Source organism: Nomia melanderi, chromosome 3 (assembly GCF_051020985.1).
Source record: "Nomia melanderi isolate GNS246 chromosome 3, iyNomMela1, whole genome shotgun sequence".
Classification (NCBI taxonomy): Eukaryota; Metazoa; Arthropoda; class Insecta; order Hymenoptera; family Halictidae; genus Nomia; species Nomia melanderi.
The window spans coordinates 22,821,356-22,840,132 of record NC_135001.1 but is presented as its reverse complement, the minus strand read 5'-3'; the positions used below and the strand labels follow the sequence as shown (position 1 = coordinate 22,840,132).

General features: G+C 39.8%; 1 protein-coding gene across 1 annotated transcript in view; it reads left to right on the top strand.

The window, feature by feature from the left end:
- The first annotated feature begins 810 nt into the window (after positions 1-810).
- Ptp36E (protein tyrosine phosphatase 36E) overlaps positions 811-18,777 on the top strand; it is a 143,917-nt gene continuing 125,950 nt past the window's right edge. Inside the window, exon 1 of the mRNA XM_076366387.1 lies at positions 811-1,743. The gene's annotated coding sequence lies outside the window, so the exon portion shown is untranslated. The remainder of the gene's footprint in view (positions 1,744-18,777) is intronic.

The following is an 18,777-nucleotide window of genomic DNA, read 5'->3' as shown; positions in this document are numbered from 1 at the left end:
CGACGAAGCTCAAAGGGAAAGGGCCAGAAAATGGAAAAGCAACTTCAGTGCATGCAGCGGCCATGGTCCCTACCGATACTCGCAAAAGACCAAGCAACCACCAAGAGTCCATCAATTGAGAAGAGGATGCAAAGTAGAAAGCTTGGAGAATCACCAAAACGCCACCACAAAGTCCAACTATCGACTAGCCACCGTAACTTCGATCCTCGAACACCCGAAACAGCCTACTGGAAAAGGCGACGAAGCTCAAAGGAAAGGGCAAGAAAATGGAAAAGCAACTTGACTCGCAAAAGAGCAAGAGCAACCACCAAGAGTCCATCAATCGAGAAGAGGATGCAAACTAGAAACCTTCGAGGATCACCAAAACGCCACTACAAAGTCCAACTACCCAGAGCCACTATCGACTATCCACCGTAACTCCGATCCTCGAACACCCGAAACAGCCAACTGGAAAGGGCGACGGAACTCAAAGGGAAAAGGGCAAGAAAATGGAAAAGCAACTTGCGTGCATGCAGCGTCCACGGTCTCTGTGCTGAGACTCGCAAAAGAGCGTCGGCGATCAGGACCACGCCCTCGGCGAAGAAGCGACGCCGACGTCGACGCCGACGTCGACGCCGACGCCGCGCTCCCCACCGCTCGCCGGCCGGCCGCGACCCCGCCCTTCCCCTCGCCGCGGCGGATCGTCGCGCGGACGACGTGCCGCCGCCTAACGTGCGTCCTCTCTCTCTCTCGCTCTGGCTCCGGTATCACGTGTCCCCCACTCCGGCGGCTCCGGCGCCTCCACCCCCTCGCGGGGCACAGCCGGACGAGGCGGCTAGGGATCCTCTCCGGTTCAGACCGACTCGACTGATCGTCGACGGTGACTCGGGGTCCGTCGCGCGTCGTCCAGTCTCTCAGCGACCTCGCGCTCGTCAACGTCGCCGTCGTCGTCGTGCTGGTGGTGGTGGAGGTGGTGGAGGAGGAGGGGGCGGAGGCGGCGGAGAGGAGGTGGTGATTGTGGTGGTGGTATCTAGTGGCAGTGGTGGAGGTGGCTCGTGATCGTACCGTCGTCGTCGTCGTCGTCGTGGTTGCTCGCGATCTTACCCTCCGGCGTACCAGTGCGTGTGTCGGCCGCGAGTGTGTGTGGGGAGGAGAGAATTGGGATTTTTCGAGGGGTCGAGTCGGTACGAGTAGAACCGAGACTCGTGATCCAGAGCGGTCCTTCCGTCGCGCGTCCGGGTTCCGTGAAAGCGTGCCTTGCCGCGCGCGCGCGCGCCGCCGGTAATTATTATTATCGTCGCACGGCCGCGGAAGGATACGAACGCGGCGCGGTCTTTTGATTCGCGGCTCGACGGGGTGGGGGCCGGCCAGAGGGGCGGGGGCTGGTCACGCGTGTACCGATCGGGATCGAGGGAGAGCGGGATTTATGGCGGATCGATGACGCCGGCACGCAGCCGTTCAGTCGGAACCGGAAGTTGACCGCCGGACACCACGGGAAACGGACGCGATCTCGTCGTCGTCGTCGGTCCGACACGCGTGCCGGTCACAGCCGTTCGACGCGCGCCACGCCGGGATCTACGTATCCTCCCCGTGCTCGTCCCCGATTTCCCGATCGATCGGAGGCCGGTCCGCGGCACCCGGTAACGAGAGGCGTCCGCCGGAACGTTGTTGACGCGTGCACGCTCCTCCGGTTCCGGGAGAGCGCGTGGACGGAATCTGTTACTGCCGGACGGACTGATCTGCTTACTGGCGGACTTCTTCAAGGTATTTCTTTCTTACGGTCGTTGTTGGCGCACCCGGGGAATCCGATTCGGTGGATCTCCGGGTTTAGAGGGATTGCTAACCTGCTAACCGTGGGATTTGGTTTGAGTCTCTCGTTTCGATGGAATGAAAGATGATGCGTGTATTCGTGGTGCAGGACGAATGCGATTGGAGTATACTTTGAATGACGAACTAAAGCGGAATAAGAAATGCATGTTTATCTGGAGTAGATAAAATGTCTGTAAATTGAAATAAATGTTTAACCACTTGCGCTGGAAAGAAAAAATTTTCAATTGTCTTTCACACGTTGACAATCTTGTTGCATTACGCCCATTAGATTGTCTTGAAATGTATCACTCTATACAGAATGATTAACAAGCAAAATATTTGCACGTATCAGCGTAAAATAGGTGAAACAAAATTCAAGTGCAAAATTTTCAATTATGTCTTTCACACATTGACAATCTTGTTGCATTACGCCTATTAGATTGTCTTGAAATGTATCAGTCTATACAGAATGATTAACAAATAAAATTGGTGCACATATCGGCGTAGAATAGGTGAAAACAAAATTCAAGTGCAAAATTAACATGTTCGCTATCGATGTTACATTGAACGCCGGCTAAATTTCAGCTACTGGAAACGCGGGCGTCGGTGATTATATCGATACATTTTTAAACATCGATGAACCCTTTGCGCTCGAGAGGCGCCTTTCACTCGCCGTTTGATTTAAACCAACGAAATTATAAAATTGAAAATTCAATATTAAATTTCCTATAATCCACCAACACATGGAGCATCGAAATAAAATGGTTCCGTCGCTTAATTTATGCAAGGTATTTCTTTATATTAATTGTAAAAAATATTCAAGTTACAATGACGTTAAACTTTCACGCCCGAGTGTATAAAAGTTGAAGTTAACTGATAACTTAATTTTATTCACCACTGTGTGCAGAATGAAATAAATCAACGAGATGCCAATGTACTGATATGTGACTTCAATGTTACATGGGCCTACAGAAGGTTAAATTGATTTTCATTAATACAACGATGTATCGTACGCTCACGTGCAAGCTCTAATTTCTAAAATCTGTACGAAGATACCTGTTTCTCTGGGAGCAACGAAGTGTAGAATAAACGTTCGTAAATCTAGGTTAACACTGAACGTAGCAGTTTATATTATAGCATTCCTATTGGTAGTAAAATAAAAAAAGTAGAGTAAATCAAGAAGAAACGAAGAGAAACAAAAATTGAATAATTGATTAATCGGGGAATATAAGAATAATCGTCATTTGTAGATATCGTCGAAAGGAAATCACTAAGCCGTTTTGTGATATAAGATTGCAAATCATTTAGGAGCGCATTAATAGCTACCCGGTAGACAAAGTTTTAATTGGCTGAAAATGTTTGTCCGTCCGTTCGGAAAGGCGATTATCTGTTTCCCGATTGCATTTTCAGTCGCCACGTTTTCGTTTCTATCTGTTTTTAAAGTTCCCTCTTGTCCATGGATTTCGAAGTTCGAATTAATATTAAGCGTGCTAACGAGTAATTCACCGTTCCGCTAATGAGGCGGTGGGCGGCATTAATTAAAAGTGGAGTAGCTTAAACTTCGCGTTTGAAAGAATCGGGTGAAGTTGCGGGGAAAGTTGTCAAATATTGCTGAGAGTTTCAAATCTTCAATCTTTCATAAAGCGCGTAATATATAAACATACAAACCTGTTAAAAAATAGTCTCCCGCTAATTAGTATGTGTAGCAAATGTTTGCTTATAATTAATGGCTCGTATTTGTCGTGTAGATCAATGTACAATGTGCACTCACGATAATTGGATGTATTCGGTTAATTACAATGCCAGAATAGCTAAATAATATTATAGAAACATGTTCATCGGTTGAATTAATACAGAAATGTTTTTAGTATCGCGTGAGCTCCATTGAATTATTCAACTTTATCCTTAACCCTTTGCACTCGGAAGTTTTTCACTAGAAATATTTCAACATTTTCTGATAAGATAAAATCGATATTTTGTGAAAGTCGACGAGAGATCACGCGTACATTCAGGAACAAAGCTATTTTATTTGAATATTTCTCGAAATGATGCATTATAGGAAAATAATATTAAATATCAAATTTTATAGTTTTACTGTATGAAATCAAGTGGTGAGTGAGTCACCTCTTTTGTACTATGCAGTAAAAAATTAATAAATATCCACATATGAATACAAATTAACAATGTGTTCAATAATTTCATCAAACGAATATATTTTGTAACTTTCAAGTTACAATGACGTTAAACTTTCACGCCTGAGCGTATAAAAGTTGAAGTTAACTGGTTACTTAATTTCATTCGTCACTTTGAATGCAGAATGAAATAAATCAACAAGATGCCAATATACTGACATGTGACTTCAAAGTTACATGGGCCTACAGAGGGTTAATTAACAATGATAATGACGATAAATCGATTTCTACGAGTAATTCATGACACGTGCAACGATGATTTTAAACGAAAGAAAAAGCCAAGCGACAACGCTCGGATAAAGAGACAGCGATTTTCGCGAAGCTATCGTTGCGAACGTTTCGGCCGTACGCGTTGCTCGGTTACTTAAAATCAGGTCATTTAACGGTCAGGTTTTGACATTTATGATTTGAACGCTTATTGTCCGTGCGAGTGTATATGGATCGCCGGTATTCGAATCTATGTACGCAAATACGCATCTCCGCGGAAGCGGCGGATTTATGTGACGCGTTATATACACGCGGAGTGATGGCCTGGCATGTGCGACGGCCTGGGTATATAAATAACGTGTTACCATTGAGAAACTCGTTAACTATTCCTCTTCTTTAGATTTTTCTCCTCTGCGTACCCGGGTTCGAAGTTGTACCGTTTTCAAGTGTCTTATGAATGAATATTGATCATCGCATTAACCCCTCGGCGTACTTGAGTACTATGATGAATATACAAAGAAACTGAGAATAATTTATTGTTAGAATTTTTATAGGGATTACATATGAATCGTGTTAACACTAGAACTACCGTACCAATCAAAATGACTGGTTTCGATTTGTTTGTTTCGTAGTTATTAATACCTTAAAAGCATTGAATATTTGAAATGATTTTGAAAATAAATAGCTTCACTTGAATGCTATAACGAATGTTTGAATAAACTGAGAATAATTTATTGTTAGAATTTTTATAGGGATTACATAAGAATCGTGTTAACACTAGAGCTACCGTACCAGTAAAAATGACTGCTTTCGATTGTTTTGTTTCGCAATTATTGGTATCTTACAAGCATTGAATACCTGAAATGATCCTGAATTATTCAGTGAACTACTCTGTTGTTATAGCGTTAACGCTTAATCGCTACTTCATTAGGAACCGTCGATTGTTATCTGTAATATTATGAAACGATAATTGTCAATTGTCATTCGTAATATTATGCGATAATAATTATCAATTACAGCGTTAAGGCTTGATTGCTACTTCATTAAAAACCGACAATTGTTACTCGCCAATAAACATTCCACCAATAAACCAATAATTATTTTCAGTTTCTTCAGACATTCATTATAGTACTGAAATGAAACTATTCTCAAAATCATTTCGAATATTCAATACTTCGAAGATATCAATAATTGCTGAACAAGCAAATCGAAACCAGTCATTTTTCCTAGTACGGTAGTCTAGTGTTAAGGAAATTGCATTGTACTGCAAATTAACGCGAAATGTATCGATCACGCCACAATTTTCGATGCACCAGAATTTCCACTGTTTCAAATACTCCCGTAAGTTTCCTCGGAGTTTTTTCGCCCTCTAGATCGCTGCCGGGAGCGTCTATAGTTTAGAGGTCTTAAAATCCTAGCGAGAGTTCCCGCAGCTTTCGGACTCTTTAAAAATCTTTCGCGAGCTTCCGGCGAGTCTTTAAATACCCGAACGATCCTACAGTTTTCGGGCTCTTTAACGAAGTACTTACTCGATCTACTCGTAAACAGTGTCCGAGTAATACGCGGAGGCCGAGTTTCCGTGGAAAAATAAAGCGAAACTCGCACAATGGAACTTCTCCGTTTGAATCCCCGTTTCCGAAAAAAGTCCAGCTTAAACGTATCCGGTCGACAGTTGGTCAAATGCAGGTGTGCTAGACGAATTTTCGAACTGCACCCTCCGGGCACCGTGATTTTCCATGGAAAATTGTATTCCACGGTTTTTCGCTGGTCTCTTTTATGTACGAGTGCCCGTCGTTCGTGCCATCGATAGTCTAGCCGAGTGCGCGTGCAATAAATTCTCGATCTTGATCCTTTCGAAAAGAGATCTTCGAACAAAGCAATGTTTTCCTATGCTTTCGACTAATTTTTTCATGGGGAATCGCGTTCTTCTCTATTCTATTATTAGCCCTTTGCACTCGAGAGGTGACACACCATTTGATTTCATACAGTAGAACTATAAAATTTGATATTTAATATTATACCTTATATAATGCATCAATTTGAGAAATATTGAAATAAACTAGCTTTGTTCCTCAATGTACATACGATTTTGCTTCGAGTCAGTTTCATAAAATATCGTCTTTGTCTCAGAAAATATTAAAATATTTTGAAAACTTCCGAGTGGGTTATTTACTAAATACTCTATATTACCACTATTTATACTCAGGTATATGCATTCGCATTCAAACTCTTGTAATTACACTCAATTACACTTCGATCGTTCACTTTTTGAGCCTTTCTCAGTAATCTGATGTCTATAATTAATCATTAAATATAAAATCAAGTACTATTGACCCTTTGCGAATGGAGATTCTATAAAATGTACAAAATCTTCAACAGATGAAGCTGAATTACTTGTCAATTGCTTAACACTAAAACTACCAGAGGGGTCAAATGACCCATGCCTGATGTCTCGTTGCAATTATTAGAAAGGTAACAAATGTTTCTCTGAGAAATTATTAAAGAAATTCATTTAGCACTGTGCAAATTCAATTGTAAATCAATGAAAGTCTGAACAGATGCACTCTTGCACTAAATTCTCATGGCGGTCAACGTGTTACCTGTGTTTGACCATCGTCACGGAGAAGTTGCAGGATTTTGTGTCATAGCGAGTATACTCGTCATGGTAAAAAGTAGCGATCATTGGCTTTTCATAGAAATCACAATTTAAATAGTCAATGGTCACTACTTTTCACAGAAATCACAATTTAAATATCCGATGGTCACAACTTCTTACCACGACGAGTATACTCGTCAAACACAGTTACCCGATCAATTTCGTTCCCGTTCAGACGAATGTTTAATAATCCTCTTATTCAATTCTATATTAATAATCCTGCATTAATGATCATTTAAACATGCGTCACCGCGCAGATTTTCTTTCTCAATTCTGGATTACCGGTAATGCTTTATGTTAATATTCTACCGTGTACCGTTTATTGAACTTTGTTCATTAATTACACGATCCTTTCACAACTGTAGATACAATTCTATGCTAATCTTCTATCAAGAACTTAAATAATTCATTCTAATACCATTTAACACTTCGCCAACCGAATAGTAAGATCTCCCACTCTTCACTTAGATACTAATAAACAAAATAAAAGGCAATAGGTCGCTAAGCGAAGATAAAGAAAATAAAAGGCAATCTTTCCTTTCGCTGTTTAGCGAGTCTCGAAGTGGTATTTACGATTCGTCAGAAACGGTTCTTGTTTTTACGAAACAAGAGTTCCTTGCCAAATTAGTTGAACGGGTTCAATTAAAGATAATTGGAAGAGGCTGTTATAGTTCTTCCCAGGCGGTTGTCTAAGGTGTTAGCGATCCCTTTTTCTACTTTTCCATTTCCCCTTTCCGGGCTATTGTTCCGTTCTCCGAGGATATCGGCGGATGTTTCGAGTAATCGGAGCCGAAGGAACAATGCTAACATGTAAATAAGTGCACGGTAAATGCACCGGAGTCCTATAATCATCGATCATCCGTTCGGTGCGATTGGTATCGTCTAAATAAACGATGTACGGATTCGCGTCGCATTGGCCGGCCAACGGTCCATTCATCGCGTTGTCTCCGCGTTCTGTGACGTCACATCCGGTTTCCTAATGAATATCGAAGATAACGGACGTATTGGCAACCGATATCGATTCGAAAATACTCGATGCTCGGAATGGAGATTTTTCGTATAGAGTATACGCGCGGGAATATCAGCCTCTTCTAACGTGATTCGCCGCAACAAATTGGCGCGTCTAATTATAGCTCTCTTTAATCTAGAATATACTTTTCAACGTTATCTAAAGATAATCTGTGCATACATAGGCGAACAGATGGATAGATGAATATATAGAATATACTCTCTGTAGTTATCCAAAGGTAATTTATAGATAGATAAATAAAATAAACTCTTCATTATTTAAAGAGTAAATCTACAGATAGATAGACAAATTAATAGACAGATAAATATATGAAATATATTCTCTGCAGTTATACAAAGGTAATTTATAGATAGATAAATAAAATAAACTCTTCATTATTTAAAGAGTAAATCTACAGACAGATAGACAAATTAATAGACAGATAAATATATAGAATATATTCTCTGCAGTTATACAAAGGTAATTTATAGATAGATAAATAAAATAAACTCTCTCTCATTATCTAAAGAGTAAATCTACAGATAGATAGACAAATTAATAGACAGATAAATATATAAAATATATTCTCTGCAGTTATCCAACGATAATTTATAGATAGATACATAAAATAAACTCTCTCTCATTATTTAAAGAGTACATCTACAGATAGATAGACAAATTAATAGAGAGATAAATACATGAAATATATTCTCCTTAGTTATTCAAAGATAATCTATAAACAGACAGATTATCCGCAGATCATGAAAGGAATACATTTCCGATTGAAAAGAGAACTTTTCCTTCTAAAAAGAGAACAAAGAAAATATTAAAGAATCACATTCTTTGTATAATAGAGTGACTCGATATATTGTATCATACAGTCAAACCTGTCAAAAAGAGATGTTCAGAAATTTACGAAAAAGTGAGGTAGTTTTCAAACGAAATAAATAATTAAGTTACACATGGCGTCATTTAAAAAAAATTTAATCTCTCATACATGGAGAAATCTTCACTGCTCGTAGTCCAAAACGCGCATCTTCCGATGAACTGGTTCAAAGTCGCTTTCGTCACACATGGCATCATTTAAAAAAAAATTAATTTCTCATAGATGGAGAAATCTTCACAAAGCACATAATTCACTGCTCGTAGTCCAAAACGCGCATCTTCTGATGAACTGGTTCAAAGTCGCTGTCGTCACTCGAAAAAGAACGCAAACAAAAAGAAACCGCGCAAAATAAATCGCACGAAAAAGGAGCGCGCAAAAACGGGTTCGACTGTAGTTACACGTGTGCGAAATGACCGAGTAAGGACACGGAAGCGTACGGACACGCGAAGAGCATAAAACGCTTAAAATACATCGAGCGATCGTGCTACTGTGCAACCACTTCCGGCCGGCTTCTAATTGTATCGCGTATTGTCTCCCCGATGCCGCAATTCCTTAAGAATGCACGCCGAGAGATGCACGGGCAAGCTTGTTGATACGATTTCTTGGCACTTGTTCTAATAGCTGCTATACCCACATCGAGATCTCGAAGCTAATACCTCTTCGCCGTATAACTTCCATCGACTGCGTCTCAAACGGACAGAGATTGCGACCAGCGTCTATCTCTAGACCTCGTTCGTTGCTAAACTTTCCACGCTTCGCCATTCTGCCTCCTAAAATGTCCGTTTTCTTCTCTTTTTCTTTTCTTATGATATTACGTTACAACACTGTGTTAAAAATCCAACCATTTATTTCGTAAATGCAATCATTAATAGCAAGTTCTAATTATCTATTGAACCACTATTCTTCCAATTACATTTTCAAAGCTTTGAATTTTTATAAAGATCCACGTTCCAGCAATTACCTTGTATAATTTTATAGAAAATTTCAAAACAACACTGTGTTAAAAATCCAACCATTTATTTCTAAATGCAATCATTAATTGCAAGTTCTAATCATCTACTGAATATCTATTCTTCTAATTACATTCTCTAAAATTTGAATTTTTATAAAGATCCACATTCCAGCAATTACCTTGTATAATTTGGTAGAAAATTTTAAAACAACACTGTGTTAAAAATCCAACCATTTATTTCTAAATGCAATCATTAATTGCAAGTTCTAATTATCTACTGAACCTCTATTCTTCCAATTACATTCTCCAAAATTTGAATTTTTATAAAGATCCACGTTTTTTACCTTGTATAATTTTGTAGAAAATTTCAAAACAACACTGTCTTAAAAATTCACCCATTTATTTCCTAAATGCAATCATTAATTGCAAGTTCTAATCATCTACTGAACCTCTATTATTCCAATTAAATTCTCCAAAATTTGAATTTTTATACAGATCCACATTCTAGCAATTACCTTGTATAATTTTATAGAAAATTTTAAAACAACACTATGTTAAAAATCCAACCATTCATTTGGCAAGTGCAGTCATTAATCGTAACTTGAGCTGTAACGCGGTGTACAGCGTTCGCGCGGAATACTAAAGTTCGATTATTTACCGGAGTTCGCGGATGAGTACCAAGAATGATCCCAGTCTTCATAAATCATTATGAGAAACGCGACAGGAGATTAATACTGTTATATGAACCGATGGCCGAAACTGGGTGCACGGTAACATGTGTACATGTATGTAAGGCTTATTACATATGTGCGTATTATGCATGCTGTTTACTGTATCAACGCGCGCCGTACTAGACAACCGTGTACGGAACAATGTTCGGCTTGTACGCGACACGGCACAGTCCCAACGAAAACAACCCAGCGCACGCAATCCCAATTAATTAATAAAATTCATTTTATCCACAACGCGCGCGATTTTTGCGGGGTCCCTTAGAAAAATGAACTTCCGCTTTAACACTAGAACTACGTAGCAGTCAAAATGACTGGTTTCGATTTGTTTGTTTAGCGATTATTGATTTCTTCGAATTGAATATTCGAAATGATTTTGAAAATGAATAGTTTCATGTGAGTATTATAATGAATGTCTGGAGAAACTGAAAATAATCTATTGTTAGAATTTTTATAGGAATTGCGTATTAATTGTATTAAATGCTCGGTAGTTTTAGTGTTAGGAAATTTGATGCATTCTAAATATTTCACTATTTCAATCCCCAACTATGCTATGTTCTCCGAATGTTTTCTGACACTAGAATTACCGTACCGGTCAAAATGACTGGTTTCGATTTTTTTGTTCAGCAATTATTGATATCTTCAAATTGAACATTCGAAATGATTTTGAAAATAAATAGTTTCATTTCAGTACTATAATGAATGCCTGGAGAAACTGAAAATAATCTATTGTAGGATTACAGTTTTTATAGGAATTGTTGGTTTTAGAACTCGGTAGTTCCATAATTTTCATATACATTCGACAAAAGCCAGACAATTTGAAACAAAGATACACGATTATAAAAAATTGATATTTCAATGAATTTTCATCTAGAGTTCACAGAATTTCTACACAACAAAAACGCTTCCTTTATTCCTAATAAAATCAAAAAGAAACTTCGCAAGTGCACGAACGATATATCGCTCCTTACCACTCGAAGGTTTAACATAATTAATATTTTCATTCGAAGACAGTTTAATCCGTACATTTCGCGAGCGTTAAGTGCACCAGCGGGAATCTGTAGCGAAAATTTGCTTCCGGCCGATTTTGTTTGAAAAGAAGCCCCGGTACACTTATCACTCCGCGGCGGAGATCCCCGATAATTTATAGATATGTTTACCGGCGAAAGAGGAAATTTACTATCATAAATTCAGCGGTTTATTTACTCCCATCAGCCCCCGATATTCAACGGGTGAGCTAGGATGCGGTCCGAATACTCGAGCAGAAATATTGGGGTGAAAAGTGAACGTGCGAGGGTGGGCTTTCTGCCGGGGATTTCCCGGTTTTCAAAAGGCTGGCCCGTCGTCTTTGAAAAACATTGATTATAAGATAATGTTTCGATATCAGTGCTCACGTGCCGGAATGTTTCTCTTTCAGCCTGGCTCTTTGAAGCTCAATCTTCTATGAAAGTTAGAGGGGCGGGAGGAACGTGATTCAAACGATACTTGTTTCTGTTGCGATTTATCTGCGATAGTTCTTCGAAGTTCGGATCTTTTAACCCTTTGCGGACGTGCAGAAGTTCTCGGCAAATATACTTTTTAATTTATATTTCGGAAACGACGAGCGATAGAATTTTAATTGATCCAATAACTCTATGATATGTAGGTACTATTAACCCTTTGCACTCGAGAGGCGCCTTTCACTCGCCATTCGATTCGACATAATGAAATTATAAAATTGAAAATTCAATATTAAATTTTCTGTAATCTACCAACACATGGAACATCGAAATAAAATAGTTTCGTCACTCAATTGTAAAAGATACCATTGATATTCCATCAGAAAATAAGGAATATTTGTCGCGAAAAATATTCTCGAGTGCAAAGGGTTAATTGCTTAAATAATAGCAAAAGCAGAAGCTACATGCTAATCTCTTGCTGTCCGAGCGATTAAATCATTCGCCCGCGGCTCAGTCTTCCAAATATGAACGTTTCATCTCGCCGAAACGTCGACGTTCGTCAGCAAAGGGTTAAGGAGATTAGATTCGAAGAAATTTCATTCAGATCATTTTGATTTCTGTTGTTTGATTGATTTGTGCAAGAGTTTCTTCAATTTCAAAAGAATAGAAGAATATTATTGAAATGATTTGTGTTCCTGTTGCAATTTATTTGTGTAAGAGTTCTTCCAAGGTTAATTATCCAAAGATATTTGGACAGTAGAGCTTATTCAAATAATGTTTGTTTCTATTACAGTTTATTTGCGATACAAAATTCGAGATTCGGTCTGTCGATGTATTTTTCAAATTCATCAAACGCAGATATGAACACGAATTGAATGTAAATCACTCCGTGTCCATTTCTTTTTTCACGTGGACGTCGACCGTGCATGATCGTTCGAGTTCGCGGTACGCGTTATTGCGAAACCGCGACGATTAATGGCGAAGGTATTGATTAACCTTCGGCGGTGTAACAATTCTTCTGCAAATCTATCCGTCGACAGTTTAATTTAAGATCGTTATGAACTCGACCCGATAATGTGTACCCCGTAAATTACGGCGCGAAATAATCGTCAATCAGGGAAAAAAGCCCAATAAATCTCCCTTCTACCGTGGACTTCATCGGGAGATGATTTCGTGTGTGATGCAACGAGCATCATTTATATTACCATGGCGAGCTCCAGTTTCTCGACGATAAATTACATCGAACACCGAATGATTACCATCTGAACGATATATTCCACTAACAAGAATTCTACAAAATGTCACCCTTAATATAATAATTATATATAAATATTATAAGTTTACCCTTCGTGACACGTAGCTATCCCTTCGAAAATGTTTACCATCGGATCTAATTATATAATATGTAAAACAATTAATATGTAATCCTAATAAAAATTGTAGCAATACATTTTTCTCGGTTTCTTCGCGTACTCAAGTGAATATTCAAGTGAAACCATTCATTTTTCCGATCATTTCAGAAGCTTAACACTTTCTAGATATTAGAGCCTACAGAGTTCAAAGGGTTAACCCTCTGCGGACGAAGATTATTCATAGTATACGAAACCTAAGGCAGATCCTGTCGAATCACACATCGAGTGCTCAAATAATATAGAAGAAAAGGAACAACTTACTGATCTCTCGTTGTTTCAGTAATTAAATTGTTTCTGTGCAACTTGGTATCACAAACATGAGAGTTCGATCTCGTCAGAGTGTCGACGTTCGTCCGCAAAGGGTTAAATTCGTCGACGTGGATAACACGAGGCGATAATAAAAGCGTGACGCCCGTAGAACGCGGCTCGGGGATAATTGTCGGATTTATAATGGCCGTCGCGGGGGTGTCGGCGAAGAAAGAAAAAGTGTCGAACCGCCGCGGCGTCGTCCCCGCGGCACAGTCGTAAACTCGAGTCAACGACCGGCGATAAATCCACCGGTGCCTGTTATTCTTAATTTTCTCGAATCGGATTAATCCCCCGACGGTGACGGGAGTTTTTGTCTTCCTCATCCGTGACACGGCGCGCGGGATAACGTCATTGTCGCCGGCGCGTGTTGCGACGCGTTAATCGAGAATAATCCGAATTGTCACGTTGTTTCGGATGCGCTGCGGGAATTACGGGATTCCGAGATTAAACGGCTGGGACGGAGATTGTGGGAAGACTATTGAGAAATTGATTTTGTGGAACGTTTACTTTGTATTTCGTGTTGTGGCAGTCGTGTCTGTTAGTTTTTACTGGTGATCTCGGTGAACCAGTGAACTGGATCGCTGGAATTAACTAGTTAAGTGTGGAATTTAGTTTGAAAATTCTCTCATTGTGCGCGCAATCAAATCAAATAATGAAGTGCACACTCGTCAAGTGCAGGCCAAATGCACTTAAAATATATCCTAACGAGAAGCTAAAGCGAAACGAAGAAGAATCGCATGTTTGTCTCGAAAAATAAATAATCCATCGTTGAAAAGGTTAGCAGCATTAAGAGTTTTAAGATGACGCGTATACTCGTCAAACACAGTTAACTGGTTAACAGTAGATTCGCGGAATGAGTCAATTTCGTGAATTATTTGGTAAATGTTCGGGTCGACTTTCACTCCACGTGAAAATTAACGAATTGCTGTCGATAGTTTGCATAGCGGAAAGCTGGAAAACGCCTGGATAATGGAAAATGGTGCCATACGGGGATCTTTGCTTATGTCTGACAGCTTAAGTGCTGATCGGCTGTCAGCACAAGTGTTTTGCTTGATTGGTGCGCAGCTGGAAGTTTTCTTCAGAAAATTCATATTAAAAAAAATACATATTCAAGGACGAAAGGATCAAATATCAGACGTTTCCCTTTTCTTTGTGCATTTTTGCTTGACGGTCGCGGCTAAAGACGCGAGAGGCTAATTGTAATTGTCAGTTTACGTGCATTATTCATAATATAGTAAAATGTCCAAATAATCGTAGTTTAATCGAGTGAATAAAAGTAATTCGATTTGGTTGGAGGTCACCGGTGATTCCCGTAACATTGAACGTGTTAATTAATGTTATCGTGAATTGAATTATCGTTGTTCTTGGATTACAATGGGTCGTGAATTTTCATGAGCATTCAAATGTTTGTTAGTTTGTAGAAACTTTGATTCAGCGAAAGTGGAGTGAATTTCAGTGTGTTGGAGATGGGTCGAAGTCATTCGTGAATACTGTGGATTCTTTTTCTTTTACTCGTTTACAGTTAACGAGAAATTTTGTTTTTATATAAAGACACTTAGCTATGTAACCTTGCTAATTACCACAGCATTTAAAAAAAGATATTACATTTAGCTAGAACTAATCGTCGATTTAAAATATATTATATAACAATACATTTGAGATTATATATATATATAAAAACGACCGTCTGATAAGAAATAAGGGATGTTCACCCCACTACCGAGGTCGCGAGGTCACAAAAAACGGCCAATCGTACAGCCGGCTTCGAAAAAATTAGTATTTACTGGCCGCAGCTGCGCGTTATTTACGACTCGACACAATAATTCGGGCTCTCAGCCTTCGGCCATTTTGGGCTACACTTGAGGAGGCCTTTGAGACTGTTTGCGCAGCAAACGGACGTTTCCGCTTGGAGATTCATGGGTAATCGGACGCGCCAAAGCGTAATATTCTAAATATCTCTCTTATTCGTGTGCTTAATACAAACTAAATAATATAACTTTAGAAATTTTAGAATTTTAAAGATTTTCAGTGAGATCAACTTATATACATATATATTTATTTATTCAAGAATATTTCGGAGTCATTGAAATGTTACCTTTAAATGGTACAATTTTGATACTACAAATAAATATAGAAAAAATTGTTAAAACAGCTAGGGGTTGCAATGAAATGGAATGTCGAGTCTGACATGTCGACTGCCAAGGGTTGAACCCGCATTCCTCGGGTTAGCCGTCAAGTCGCGGACCGGCGAGACCTGTGGAGCGGTGCGATCGGTATTTAGTTGTCGGCCGAAAGCGGTTGCTTCGATTTGGTACTCGCGTGCGGTCGCGCGAGCGTGTAAATCCCGGGGTATTCAACGACGACGTGTATTAAGACCGAGCTCCGCCGTTAGAACACACCGTAATTCGCCGGCTTAAGCGTTTACCCGGTTATTGTCCCGTGATGAGTCTCGGGCCGCGTGCGTGCGCCCCCTTCCCGGTGACTCCCGGCAATCCGTTTTATTAATTAGTAACCGGCCGCGGTTTACGTTGAAAATTCACCGTGCGCCGGCCGGTTGATCCACTTAACTGTGGAACTTAGTTGTAGAAATTTATATTATACTCGTATAACGCAGGACAAACGCATCTGTAACATATTCGAACGAAAAATTAAAGGAAAACGAAGAATGCATGGTTATCTGTATAGTATATGGTGGTGGTTTACTATTAGATGATATTTGAAAATGTGGATCTTTAGTAAAAAGAGAATTAGGAAAACAATAATATATTTAATAAGATAAAGGAAACAATACGGACAACACGTAAAATATACAACACACGACTCTCGCACCAAAAATGTTCTACTCCGCTGTCGCTCACCAAAATGTCCTCATGCACGCATTTCCACTCGCTTTTATCACACACCCCCATTCGCTCTGTCTTTCTTACCCTTGCACCCTTCTCACTCGCATCTTTCGTCCATAGTCAAAACTCACGCAGTCACGTACACACTTTTCTCACGGTTCAGTCGCTCAGTTCCAGATACTCTTCCTCGCATTCTTTCAGCCACTCGAAATTGTCTAAACGCAGTCACACTATTTCCCAAACATCCCGGCGCCGGTCCGTTGCAATATGACCTGGTCGCCCTTACGCACGCACAACAAACCATTCATCCTACAATAAATATTCTCGATACTACATCTGAAAATAAATTGTTTATCGTTGGGAGAATTAGTATCGATTTGATTTCAAGATGACGTGTATACTTGTCGAACGCAGGACAAATGTATATGTAATATATTCGAACGAGAAACTAAAGGAAAACAAATGCATGGTTATCTGAAAATAAATAATTTATTGTTGGGAGAATTAGTATCGATTTGACTTTAAGATGACGCGTATACTCGTCGAACGCAGTTAACTGGTGAACCCTTCGTGGATGAGACTGGCTTAAACTTTGAACATTTGTTCACATGAACACGCTGGATTACTGAATTATTTCATTGTTTGAAGTGCAGGGCAGTGTAGAACATTGCAAAAGAAAAATGTTAAAATTTATATAAAATATACGTTCGAAGTTTCGTTTCAATTTATTACACGCAATAAAGATATATTGAAGCTTATTCAGATTGTTTCACTTTCGCATTTAATTACGTAAATGTGTATTTAGTTTCGTATTTAATTACGTAAATTACTGCCAGTCAACAATGCGTTAACACTAGAATTACTGTGCCAGTTAAAATGACTCGTTTAGATTTCGTTTGTTACGCGATTATTGATATCTTCGAAGCATAGACTATTTGAACAGATGATTCGTTCCGAAGAAATATTTATAAATAAGATACATTAGTTAACTTTGTTAACTTTGTCCCGAAAAGAAGCTACACCAGTTCAAAGGTTAACCTTTTGCGAACGAACGTCGGCATATTGGCGAGATGAGATGTTCATATTTGGAATACTAAGTTGCAAACGAATGATTCAATCACTCAAATAGCAAGAGATTTCCTTTATTTCTATTGTCCAAGCATTCGATGTATAATTTATCTTCATATGTCGCTAGCTTCGTGTACTTTAAAGAGTCTTCGTCCGCAAAGGGTTAAAAAAAGCGAACAGGTTCACGGAGCAGGGAATCCCGAAGTGAATCGAGATCGCGCGAGGCTCGCCTCCCCTGTGAAATTGAACGGGCTGCTAATTGTTTCTAAACAGAACGGAACCGTCGCAAAGGCCGGCACACTTCCGCAAACAGCGCGACACTCGCCGGGCCACGCTCCGTTGAGCGTCGTTTAAACGCGATTCCGACGATGTAATTCGAAGAAATTAACCGTTCGCGGTCGAACGCGGTCGTAACGGCATCGAGGTTCGATGTCTTCAATTATTAAATCATTCAACGGACGAGAGACTGACGTGTGCTTCTTTTTCTAACCCATTTGCTTTGACCCAATAAAATGGTAAAATTTAAAATTCAATATTAAATTTTATTTAACGTACGAACACATGGAACGTCGAAATAAAATACTTCTGTTACTCAATTTATACAGGGTATTTCCTTATGTTAATTGTAAAAAATATAATATAATATGTAACATAATATACAACAACAACACGAACAACACGTAACATTCTCATCTCGCAACTCTCTTACGTTCTCACCCCTACAAGCATTCTCCCTCGCCCTCGTCACAAACACTCGGACCCCTGGAAAAACACACATTCGTATACAATTACAGATTACGTACGTCTCAGTTTCCACCTTGAACGTCCGTTACCCTCCACAGAAACTCCTTTCAAAGATTAACCCTTAAAGAATAACACTGACATTTCATAAAAGAATGATGAATATTCATTGAGAGAATCTTTCTCGAGTGCAAAGAGTTAATGCATCAGCGAAACCGTTCCACTCGTCCGCTGAATATTCGTCGAAGAAGAGAGAGTTTCGCGGAGGAAACTTCCGCGGCGCGATTGCTAATAATCGACGGAGTTTAAATACTTCGTGCCGCATCTCTTTTTCGGGGGGATATTAAAAGAGCCCGCGAGAGTCTCTCCGCGAAAGTTGCCGTCGGAATTTCATTACTACCGGGGAATATACTCGGAAAAATGTCTGAAACCCGAGCGCGCGGGGGTTCCTTAGCGTCGCGGGAACTTTCGTAAGATTATCAGATTCCCGCGACTCGCTCGCGGTCACAATGGAACAAAGGACGCGGCCGGAAGGGTACCGGGACGA